This window comes from Suncus etruscus, chromosome 6 (genome assembly GCF_024139225.1).
Source record: "Suncus etruscus isolate mSunEtr1 chromosome 6, mSunEtr1.pri.cur, whole genome shotgun sequence".
Lineage (NCBI taxonomy): Eukaryota > Metazoa > Chordata > Mammalia > Eulipotyphla > Soricidae > Suncus > Suncus etruscus.
In genome coordinates, this window is record NC_064853.1 from 78976383 (window position 1) to 78988409 (window position 12027).

The 12027-nt window shown below is 33.7% G+C and overlaps 1 pseudogene; it reads left to right on the forward strand.

Annotated features, from left to right (window-relative positions):
- Window positions 1-2029: 2029 nt before the first annotated feature.
- Window positions 2030-2665, forward strand: LOC126010772 (putative high mobility group protein B1-like 1; annotated as a pseudogene).
- Window positions 2666-12027: the final 9362 nt, after the last annotated feature.

A 12027-nucleotide genomic window follows, 5' to 3' on the forward strand; every position in this document is an offset into this window, starting at 1 on the left:
AAATTTATCCATTGTTACTGAATAAACACTTTCCATATAACTTCAAGCACTTAGTTAAAATTCAGAGTTAGGAAAATGTTATCTGACTGTTTTAATTTGGCAATTTCCTGTAACTTTTATAGGAAAATAATCATCTTTAATTGAAGTTATAAAATATACTAGAATGAGAACATTATTTTTAAGTTTAAATTTTATCTTGTTTAACTGTTCAGTAATGGCCATGGGGATATAATTTTCAGAATATAATATTTTTGTTTTATAAATATCTGTGTTTAGTATTTTATAAATATTTTATAATATGTATATAATTTATTTAGAACATTATATAAAATAAAACACTCATCATTTCCTTAAACACAGATAAATAATATTTTAAGATGCATATTTCTTATAAAGACAGGCAAACCTTAGTGGCATGAACTAGTTATCTAGAAGAAATAAATCATTTATAGACTAATCTTAGAATTCAAGAAACATAGTAAAATAAGATTAAATTTATTTAAGGCTTTTATATCCAAGATAAAGTCTGGAGCTTGGTAAAGTACTGTAGAAGCTAAGAATGAAATTTCTCTACTTTGAAATGATACTTGGAAAGAGCAAGCAAGTTAGGATATAATCAGTATTTCTTTTAATAAACCAAATGATATATTATCCTGTATCATCTGTGTATATTCTCTTGTTCTTTTTGTTTTAAGTGATATCATTTTCTGGAAATAGTATTTAGGAAAAAAATCTAGCCTCAACCAGATCTCATATGAAAGATTAATTTCAAAAGTCATCTTTCAGAAGAAAATGAGCACTTTTTAAAATATGTATCAGATGTGGAAGAGTATCATTACATAGGCTCAGAATCTGACTTTATCACAAGAGACAAGATAACAGTTTATTAAATTGCTAGTCATCTGTTAGGCCAGACCCACAGAGACATGGAGATACCAGAGAAAGATAGTTAAAGAAAGAAGTTTATTAAGAGCTCAGTACTGAGGACCCCCATGGACAAAGTGGCACCTAGGGACCTCTAGCAGTTTCTTGTTTTGTTTTGTTTGTTTTATTTTGTTTTAGTTCACAATATATGTTTTCTTACACAAAGACAAGGGTGGATACACAGCCACATTCCTATTTCCCTGACTTCTGGTGGGGTTACAGAAAAAAAAAAAAAGAAAATTTAGAGTCCTAGAAGTCCTAGAAGTCCTGCTGAGCTTTTTGACACTTAATTCAATTTATGAGGTATTTTCATGCTTGTGAGGTCTATTAGTCTATGGGAGAGTACATCACCAGGAAAATTTTCCTGGGGTGTTTTACAGGTTTTATCAGGACACAAAAGGGAAGTGTCCTTTTTGAAGTTAACTCTTTGTTTGCAATATCCTGCTCCCCATCTTGAAACCATTCACTAGGCTGAGTTATACTACACAAAATAAGCAACACAAGGCAGTTAGCATATAATTCCTATAAGAGGGCTATACTCTTAATTCTTGCAGACATCACAATTGAGGGCCTCAATCTTCTGCCTTTTACTTTATATTTGTTGATTATTGGTAAAAGAGCATAATAGGAATTTAAAAAAGAAACACTATGGCTATGCTACTTAAAGTTTAATTTGTGGACAATTATAATAGGCTATGGAGAGATTTTAATATATGTAAAATCTAAGTCAGTACTTTGGACATACAAAAAGAACATGAATTTAAATAATGTCCTGGGGTTTTTTTTGTGTACATTTTTCTCAGAAGCACAACCATGGATAATCTTCCTATGAATTTTGAAATTTGACTATATACTCTCCATTGAATAAATGCCTTGGCAAATTTTCTTTAAATTGGTTTTGGTGTTTCTAACTTCTGTGTTCTGTTGCTCTCTTCAATTGCAAAAGTATTCAGGTAGCTAACATAGTCTAGCCTTAAAGTGGCATTTTATAAATTATTATTAGATGATTGCAGTACATTGAGCTCTACAGAGACAGCACCAGGGCAAGTGAGAGCCAGACGGGTACTAGGCAACTCTGTGCCTAACTGAGGAAAAATAATTAAATATGGGAAAAGGATAACCTAAGGAGATGAGAGGTAAAATGTCATCATATGCATTCTTTCTGCAAACTTGCTGAGAAGAGCAGAAGAAGATGCTTCCATCAACTATTCAGAGTTTTCTAAGAAAAAAGCTCAGAGAAGTAGATCATGTCTGTTAAAGACAAAAAAATATTGAAGACATGGCAAAATCTGACAAGACTCATTCTGAAAGAAGTAAAATGAAATGAAAACTTAAAACCCACCTAAAGGGCAAACAAAAAAGAAGTTAAAGGATTCCAATGCACCCAAGAGGCCTCGTTCAGCTTTTTTTCTTGTTTTGTTCTGAATATTGCCCAAAAATCAAAGGAGAAGATCCTGGCCCTGTCTGTTGGTGATGTTGCAAAGAAACTGGGTGAGATGTGGAACAACACTGCTGAAAATGACAAGCAGCCTTAGGGAAAAAAAGCTGCTAAGCTGAAGGAAAAATATAAAAAGGATATTGCCGCATAATGAGCTAAAAGAAACCCTGCTGTGGCCAATAAGAGAGTTTAGTTAAAGTGGAAAAGAACAAGAAAAAGAAGCAATAGGAAGAAGATGAGGTGGATGAAGAATGTGAGGAAGAGGATGATGATAAAGATGAAAAAGATCATGATGATAAATAAGTCAATAACATTCCAGGTTTTTATTTCTTGTCTATAAAGCAATTAAACCCCTTGTACATAACTCACTCCTTTTAAAGTAAAAAATTGAAATGTAAGGCTGTGTAAGATTTGTTTTTAAATTCTACAGTGTATTTTCCTTGTATTGTTAACACACCACAGATTGTGTGTTATATAGCCCTGTCCTGGTGGTCTTTTCAATAGACACTAACCATGCCTAGTACAGTATAAGGGTTGTTAATTGGAATGCAAATTTAAAGCAGGTTCTTGGTGCACACACAAATTATTTATATATGGATATGATTTTTTTATCTTCAGTTGTCTCTGATAAAGTTTATATAAAATAATTGTTGTTCTGTTAACTGAATACCATTCTGATATTGCAAAAGAAAAAAGTTGCAGCTGTTTTGTTGTATACTGAATGCTACTAAATAAATACAACTACATTATTATTAGATAAGCTATATTAAATATTATCCTAACAATATTGTACTACAATTAATGTTTTAAACAGTTTGTTTATTTATTTAAGCACCATGACTATAAACATTTTTATAGTTGGGTTTCAGTCATACAGTGTACAATCCCCCTCTTCACCAGTACCTGCCATCAATATCCCGCATTTCTGGTTGTTCAGTGCTGAGCTGTTTAATTTCTAGGTATTAAAGTTTTCCTCTGCTTCTGTTTGTAATTCACTTCTAATTTCAATGCATTATAATCTAAGAAGGTATTTCATACAGTTTCTATCCTCTTGATTTTATGGAAGTATGTTTTATTTGCTAACATGAGGTCTATCTTGAATAATAACCTAGGAACATTGGAGAAGAATGTGTATCCAATTTTCTGGTGATGAGGCTTCCTATATATATCTACCAGAGCATTTTTCCATTTCCCCTTTCAGAACTAATATATTATAGTTAGGTTTTAGCATGGTTGACCTTTCAAGGGAGACAGGATAAAGTTGAGTCTCTCATAATTATTGTGTTGCTATTGATGTCTTAATTAAAATTTGTCAACAATTGTTTTAAATACTTCGTTGGTCCCTCTTTGGGTGCATATATGTTTAGGAGTATGATTTCTTTCTGTTGCTTTTATCCTTAGATTATTATCTGGGAGTTTTTCGGCAATGATGTCCTTGACTGTTGATGCTATTAGGAATTTTCTTCCTGGGTTCTGGGACTCCAAGAATTTTTATGTTGTTTCTGTTGAATTTTTTATGACTTCTATTTTCATTTATTCATACTTTCTGGAGATTTTGTCCATTGTCTTGTCATTTGTTTTAAATCTCTTTTCCAATCTCTTCTCTTGTATTGAGTTATTATACATATCATCTTCCAGCTCACTAATTCTGTTCTCAGTTACTATTACTGTAGGAGAGGCTTTCCAGTAAGGTTTTGATTTTTCCTACCAAGTTTTTCAGTCCTGTTATTTTAGTTTAGAGTTTTATCATTTCTACTTTCATATCCTCTTCATTCTTATTTTTGGTTTGTTCTGTTTGTGCCATGCTTTTATTTAGTTCTACAAGAATCCTCTTTATTTCTTCTCTAATGCCCTTATCTGATAGACTAGTTGTAGGTAGTTGTAACTTTTTTCATCATCAGGGATTCATTATCTATGCATGGTGAAGGACTGCATTGTTTCCCCATTGACATGCTTTTCTCTACAAGTTGTGCTAAGGTTCATTGACTAGGAAGAGTATATAGCTATGGAGCAGAGCATTGTAACTATGCTCCACTGGCTCTGTCCTTCATGGCTTGGACAGCTCACTTAATTTGACATGCATTCTGTGGGTTCCGCACTTCGGGGCCACCTCCAGTGGGTCGAAAAAACACTAATGTTGATGTGTGCCCTACTGTGAAGAGTCAACTCACTTCTGTTGATGTGTCTTCAGTGGGCTCCACTCTTTTGGGCAATATGGGTCCAGATGCTGCCACTTAGGATGGCCAGAATTTTCCTGAAATTTCCACTTTCATATCAAAAATTTGAAATAGATTTTTTAGCATTGCTCTGTTAGTTTTCTTCTTATAACTAGGAGATATGTGATTATTATGTTTTAGGGTTTGTTTTGTTTTTGTTTTTGGGTTTGGGGCCACACCTGGTGATGCACAGGAGTGATTCCTGGTTCTGCTCTCAGAAATCATTCCTGGCTTGGTGGGCCATATGGGACGCCAGGGGATTGAACCTCGGTTCAATCTAGGTCAATGGTGTGCAAGTCAAATGACTTACCACTGTGCCACCACTTTGGCCATTTATATGTTATTTTAAAAGTGAAGCTATAAATTGTGGAGTTTTCTGGTCTCAGAGCTGTGACTCCTTTTAAAAAATTTCTTTACATTATAATTCCTATGTCAAGAAATAGATCAAATACACCTTTTTATCTATTTTATATATATATTTCAAAGTCAATTTAAGCTTACTAGAGAAGTTTTATAGTAACTTTGTTTCCATGTGCTGAACTGAGTGTAAACCTTCTTTTATTGCTTCTTGAATCAACGAATACCAAACACTATTCTCAGTCTTTTCATAGTGAGAGTTACAGTGATAGTGAAGATCAGCAGGTCTTACCTTGTTTTATAGGTGGATTGTTTGAAATTTATTGAGCAGATGAATGATCACATTATATGGAAACGCAATAGTAGGTTGTTTAAGGGAATGGGAGAAAACAGTATAGAAAAATTAAAAATATACAGATATACCAGAAGTTGTTTTTAATTAATATCTCTCAAAGCAGAGATTAAGATGGACATTTATATGAGTAGTGTATATTGAGGGAGTTTTCATATATTAAGGAAATAAAAATATGGAGCATGAAAATAAAGAGAGTAGTGAAAAATGAGTTGTTATGTTATCAAGCTAATTTCACAAGAAACTCTGAAATGTGAATTTCACCATACAATGCTATTTGAGGCAAAAGAACAAGCCTATTGCTTGTCAGCCAATTTTTGAATATCTCTGAAGGCAACACATGATTTCTTTACTCAGGTCAGTGGTTCTCAAATAATGGTGCATGCCTCCCAAGGGAGGTTGCGAGGCACCCTAAAGAGGAGGTGCGTTTGACCTCAGCAAAAACTGTCATAACAAGCTAAGCCTAGTATTTGTCTCTGTTGTCTCTGGAGCTGAGAGTTGCTGTGTCCTGCTTCAAACCCCACTTCAAAAAGCTATGCATCGCAAAACGTGCTCATGGTAGCCATTAATCCAGACATCACCTTTGATTCAAAAATCAAAAATCAGCTCAAATTATTTTATAAATTTTTGTTTTGCAGGTTAAAGTTTTTTAATAAAGATACTATTTACAGTCATGTGGGGACACGAAAAATGTTTTCTTCTTTCTAGGGGGGCATGACAGAAAATAAAGGAGAAGCACTGACTCAAGTAGATCTTCTGTTGAGTACAATTCTCAATAGAAGAAACCAGCATTTTGTTATACACAATACAGTTGCTAAGAAAAGAGAGTTGAGCAGACAAAATTGAGGATTTAATGGGAAAATATTTGGAGTGAACAGTGATCCTATTATTTTTACCCCACCCTCCAATAGTGCTATTATTAATCATAAATATAAAGTTCTGTACATTCTGAAAGCCTCCAAAGATACAAAAAATGCATTTTTTTATTTGGGCTAGTTTTGGTGAAACCCAGCACCACAGATGATCCTTAGAGTACAGTCAGGAGTGTCCCTGAACACCGAGCCAGGAGAGTCCTAAGAACCAATATTCTTTGATTGTCTCTAAAACCCTTTCCCACCACTAATAAAAATGGTCAAACATAAAAAAAAGTGCAAATATTTACATAAGGACGTACCCACTCTACCAACTAGAAGAGAATTTCACCTGGACTTTGTAGAAAATTAGGTTCTTGAAGATTGATTTTGGCATTAATTTAATTAAAACTCTTGCTTATTTAATAACCAGAGCAATGGACAAGATTTAAGTTACTTGCCTTACATTTGAACAACCCCAGTTTGAATCCCAAAACTACATATGTTCACCTAAATACTTCAAAGAGTGAATCCTGAGCACAGGACAAGGGGAGAAAGAGAGAGAGAGAGAGAGAGAGAGAGAGAGAGAGAGAGAGAGAGAGAGAGAGAGAGAGAGAGAGAGAGAGAGAGAGAGAGAGAGATGAAAAATGTAACAAAGGCAAAACTTCAAACATCAGGGTAGAGAGAGCATCCAGAATATATCAAATTCAGACCACATAAAGTTTATGTTAAGATTTGAACAATATTACCACAATAGCCAACTCAAACTTCACACATAAGCCACATTGCCAAGACCTAAACATTCAAGATGGTCCGACCAACTGCATCAGGCTGAGTCTATGGAGATCTTAGGCAGCTCTGAGAGGTTGTTCTGCCTCAGGTAATCAGGTTATAGACTCAGATTCAGAAATCATGATTCAAGTTCATGCCTTGTAAGCAAGTAATTTCACAAGGTCTTTTCTCCATGACTGCTTCTTTAGCTCTAATATTAAGGATGGCCATGAACATGTATTTTGCTTTCTCCTACAAATTGTCCTCTCATTCTAAACTCCAAGCCTCATTTAATGAAGCTTGTATGTGGTTTATTTGCCACTTTCTCAGATTCCTGTCACTCATCCAACCTGTTCTTCCAGAAAGGACCAGGAGTGTTTTTCTTTGGTCTGACTTTAATGTGGTACATTAAAGATCATATGCTCATTTTTAGGTCCATAAAGCAAAACCCTTCCTTTTTATTTGTTTCAAATTTGCTACTATGGCTTTTTTCTTAGGAGCTTAGTGGAAATTCTACACTTCATCAATTTTCACAACTTATAGGAAACTCAATTCTGGCTTTCCTTTGTGCTGATATATCCTCTGGCAACTCTTGATTTCCTATATACACGCATATGGGATTAAAGCAAAATTATTCCCACTTTATTATTTCCCATCGCATGTTATTTTAACATGTATACTCATAATAATGTACTAGTTGTTAACAAACCAGAGAATATCTATGGAAAATATCTATTTAGGACACAAGTTGTTTATAATGTCAAGGAGATGAATCTATGCAACTTTGGCCACAGTATTCAGAAATAGAAGATAAAATAAATCTCAACTATATAAAATAACAATGCATATAAGTACCCCTAATTCTACATGATTAACTGAAGAATCTAACATTTCCAAGTATTTGCATGATTTAAAAGCCAAGATACATTTCTCAATAAGCCTATTAAAAAAGCATGTGTCCTTGAGTCTCAAGAGAATTGGAAAATTCAGTAAAAGATGGTAATGAAATAAGGATTCCAAGTATAACATTGATAAATGTCAGCTGTAAAATTAGCAGTATATGCGAAATACCAAACCAAGAATTATAAATTCTCTTGTGTTGTTGTATTTGAAATAATGTTTTTATAGAAAACATTGTGATTTACAAAGTCCTTCATAGTTGGGTTTCAGACAAAAATGTTTCAGGTCCAATCCCCCCACCAGTCAGCAAAAGGAAAGCCAAAATTGAGTTCCCTATAAGTCAACATTCCCTACCTCACCCTGTCCCCTAGCCTGACAGTATAATAGGCCCTATTTAAGTTTAAATTGTTAAAGTTTGGGTCTCTTGATTCCATTATTGTTGACTTTGGCTTGGATATTTAGTTATGTACTTTCTTTTAACAGCACCAATGTACCTGAGACCACTTGGCCCTCATCCTTTCATATTTATTTTTCTCCTTCATCACTCAATTTCTTTCCTTTTCCTTATTATTCTCTAGGGTCAAGGGTGTTTGAGACAACTGCCATTTGAACCATTACATTTCTTCATGCAGCTACTCTAAATGTCACATTATAATTGATATCATTATGTATTTATCATTCTATTTCTGACTTCTTTTAACATAATATTTTCTAGTTTAGAGGCTGGAGAGATAGCACAGCAATAGGGCATTTGCCTTGCATGCAGATAAGTCAGGTGAGACAGTGGTTTGAATCCCATCATCCTATAGGGTTCCCTGTGCCTACCTGAAGCAATTTCTGAGCACAGAGCCAGGAATAACCCCTGAGCGCTGCTTGGCATGACCCAAAAACCAAATCAAACAAACAAAAAAGTTCTTCTAGTTCCATTCACGTTGCATCAAATTTCATGATTTCATCATTTTTACAGCTATGTAGTATTCTACTGTATACATGTACTACATCTTCATGATTCACTCATTTGTTTTTGGACATCTAAGTCAGTTTCAAGTTTTAGCTATTGTACTGAGTGATGCAATGAATAGTGGTGGGTCCTGAAAATAGAAAACTTCTCTTTTAATAAGAGGGTATGTGTGGGGGTAGATGGGTGGTTAAATTAGGAGAGAAATGGCATTAGTCATACCTACAAGAAATGTCAAGTTTTATAAAGAAATCATTTCTCCATTTCTTTCTCTCACACACACAGACACATAAACACCCCACTCTGCAGCACTAAGTAAAACATTTTACGTTTTTACTATTTATTATATAAAATATGTTTAAATTTTTTAGTGAGGCCAGTAATCTAGAGGGACTAGATCCTAAATATGATGTGTTTAAGAGAGAGAATTTGTCAGCATTGAACATGCATTTATGTATGTAAAACTTTTAGGACATATTTGAATGTATTTTTTAGATTTAAAAGCATACTTGTAAGTATGAAACAAGTCAGAAACATTGATGTATTAAAATAAATCAGGAACATTGATACATTCATGATATATATGTACATATATATATGTCACTAGAGAGCACATCATTCAAAATCCAAATTTTCATTAATTATAGACTTGAAAGGGCATATATATTTGTTGTTGATGTTGTTGTTTTGGGGCCACACCCAGTGAACCTCAGGGGTTACTTTTGGCCATGCACTCAGAAATTACTCCTGGCTTCGGGGACCATATGGGATGCCAGGGATTGAACCGAGGTCCCTCCTGGGTCAGTTGCGTGCAAGGCAAATGCCCTACCACTGTGATATTATTCCAGACTCTGGAAAGCTAATTATTTTCAGCTTGGAAACTTCCTGAAGAAAGTATAGGTGTAGAAACTTTTTAAATTTTATTCTCAGATAAAGTCAAAATTGCTCTTCTTTCTTTCTAAACATTTTCTCTTCCCATATTTTTTCCTTCATTTCTTTACTTTCCTCACTTCCAACTTATTTTACTCTTCATCCTTGTATTCATTTTTATTTTTTCATAGTACTCTTAATTTCCTTATTTTTCATGCTTTTCAATATTTTCTTTACATTTAAATGTGGTATAGACTAGGGATCCAATTTAATTTTTATCAGGTGACTATTCAGTTGGCACTTTTTTGAAGAGTCTTTACTTTCATTGCTTAATCAATCTAATGCCTTTGACATAGGTTAACTGTCCTTATAGCTGTGGGTTAACTCTAAGCTTTTAATATTATTCTATTGATTTGAGAATCTACCTTAATTTTATTAATGCACATTTTGTTATTATAATTATATATATATGATTTAGAATCAAGAGAGCTTCCTTCATTTTCTTTTTCTCAGAACTGTTTTTGACTATACAGAAGTTCTATGACTCCATAAAAATGTTGAGTAGTGGTTATTTTTTGAGAACATCATTAATAAGTTTTGATTGGGATTTTATCGAATGTGAGAAATTCTTTGGGTAGAATGATAATTTCAACGATGTCTATTTTCCAATCCACAAACAAATAATTTTCCATTTCTTGATTCAGTCTATCTTTCACTAGTGACTTGAAATTTATAGTGTAAGTCTTCTGTTAAGGATATTTTAAGTATATTAAGTATAGTTAAGTATATTAAGTCTTTGTTAAGGGTATTTCTAGGTACTTGATTTTTTTTTTTTTTTTTTGGATTTTTGGTTTTGGGGCCACACCCGGCGTTGCTCAGAGGTTACTCCTGGCTGTCTTCTCAGAAATAGCTCCTGGCAGGCACGGGGGACCATATGGGACACCGGGATTCGAACCAACCACCTTTGGTCCTGGATCGGCTGCTTGCAAGGCAAACACCGCTGTGCTATCTCTCCGGGCCCGGTACTTGATATTTTTAACACTATTTTTAAATAAGTTGTATGTGAGAAAAGGGATAAACCTTATTCTTCTCTCTCTGCTCAGGGATCATTTAGAAAGAAGACTTTCAGTCTTTTGTTTTTTGTTTTGGTTTTTTTTTGTTGTTATTGTTGTTTGTTTGGGGCCACACCTGGTGACGCTCAGGCGTTATTCTTGGATATGCGCTCAGAAATAGCTCCTGCCTTGGGAACCATATGGGATGCTAGGAGATCGAACTGAAGTCTGTCCTATGTTAGTGCGCATAAGGCAAGTGCCCTACCGTTTGCGCAACTTCTCCGGCCCCAAGACTTTCAGTTTTATACTATTGAATATGATGCCAGTTGTGGCTTTTATTTTTGTATGTAACTATTACTATCTGGAGGTACATTTCTTCACTTAGTATATTTGTTGATAAGTAGTTTTATCCTGCATAGATGTTAACTATTTTCTAAGAATTTTTCTGTATTTATTATATAACCTCAATCTTTGTTTATCCTCTTGTTGATTTTATTTAATTTATTCATTGATTTGCATATATTTAGTTGTCCTTATACTCCAAAAATGAATTCCTTTTAATCATAGTATATGAATAATTTCTTAAACTGTTGAATTAAATTCGCTAAGATTACATTGAAGACTTTTGAATTTATGCTCATAAGGTATAGCAGATTGAAATTTTAATTTTTGCTATTATGTATACTTTGAAGCAATATAATAATGTTGGCTTCATAGAAGTTGTTGCAAAAGATTCCTGTTTCTTTGCAATTTTGGAAGAGCTTGAGACCTTGTGGTAATAACTCAATAGTGAATCTAACTGGACCTGGTTTTTGGTACTTGAGAGTCTATTTGCTTGCTCTCTAAGTTGCATTTCTCCTCTTGGGTTTGCACACGTATCTACTTCCTTCTGACTCAATCTTAGGAGGTTATATAATTCTAATAATTTATTCATTTCTTCTGGATTACCCAGCATGGTGGCATAAATTTTTTCAGAGTAACCTTTTACATTATATTGCATTTATATAATCTTGTGTTATTTATCTCTTTTCATATCTGATATAATTTTTTCTTTCTGCATGTATGTTTTTTCTTTCCTTATGAGTCTAGCTAAGGGTGATTCAATTTTGTTCATTCATTTGTAAAACTGTCTTCTGGTTGTATTTATCCCTTAAATTAGTTTCTTTATTTCTGTATTATTTATTTATGCATGTTTGTTGTTTCCTTCATTCTGGTTACTTTGGTATTCAATTGTGGTTATTTTTATAGTTTCTTAGACTATATTAGGTTTTCTATTTAAAAAGTTTCTTGTTCCCTAACATAATCTATATTACCATGAAATCCCCCATTCAATGCTGC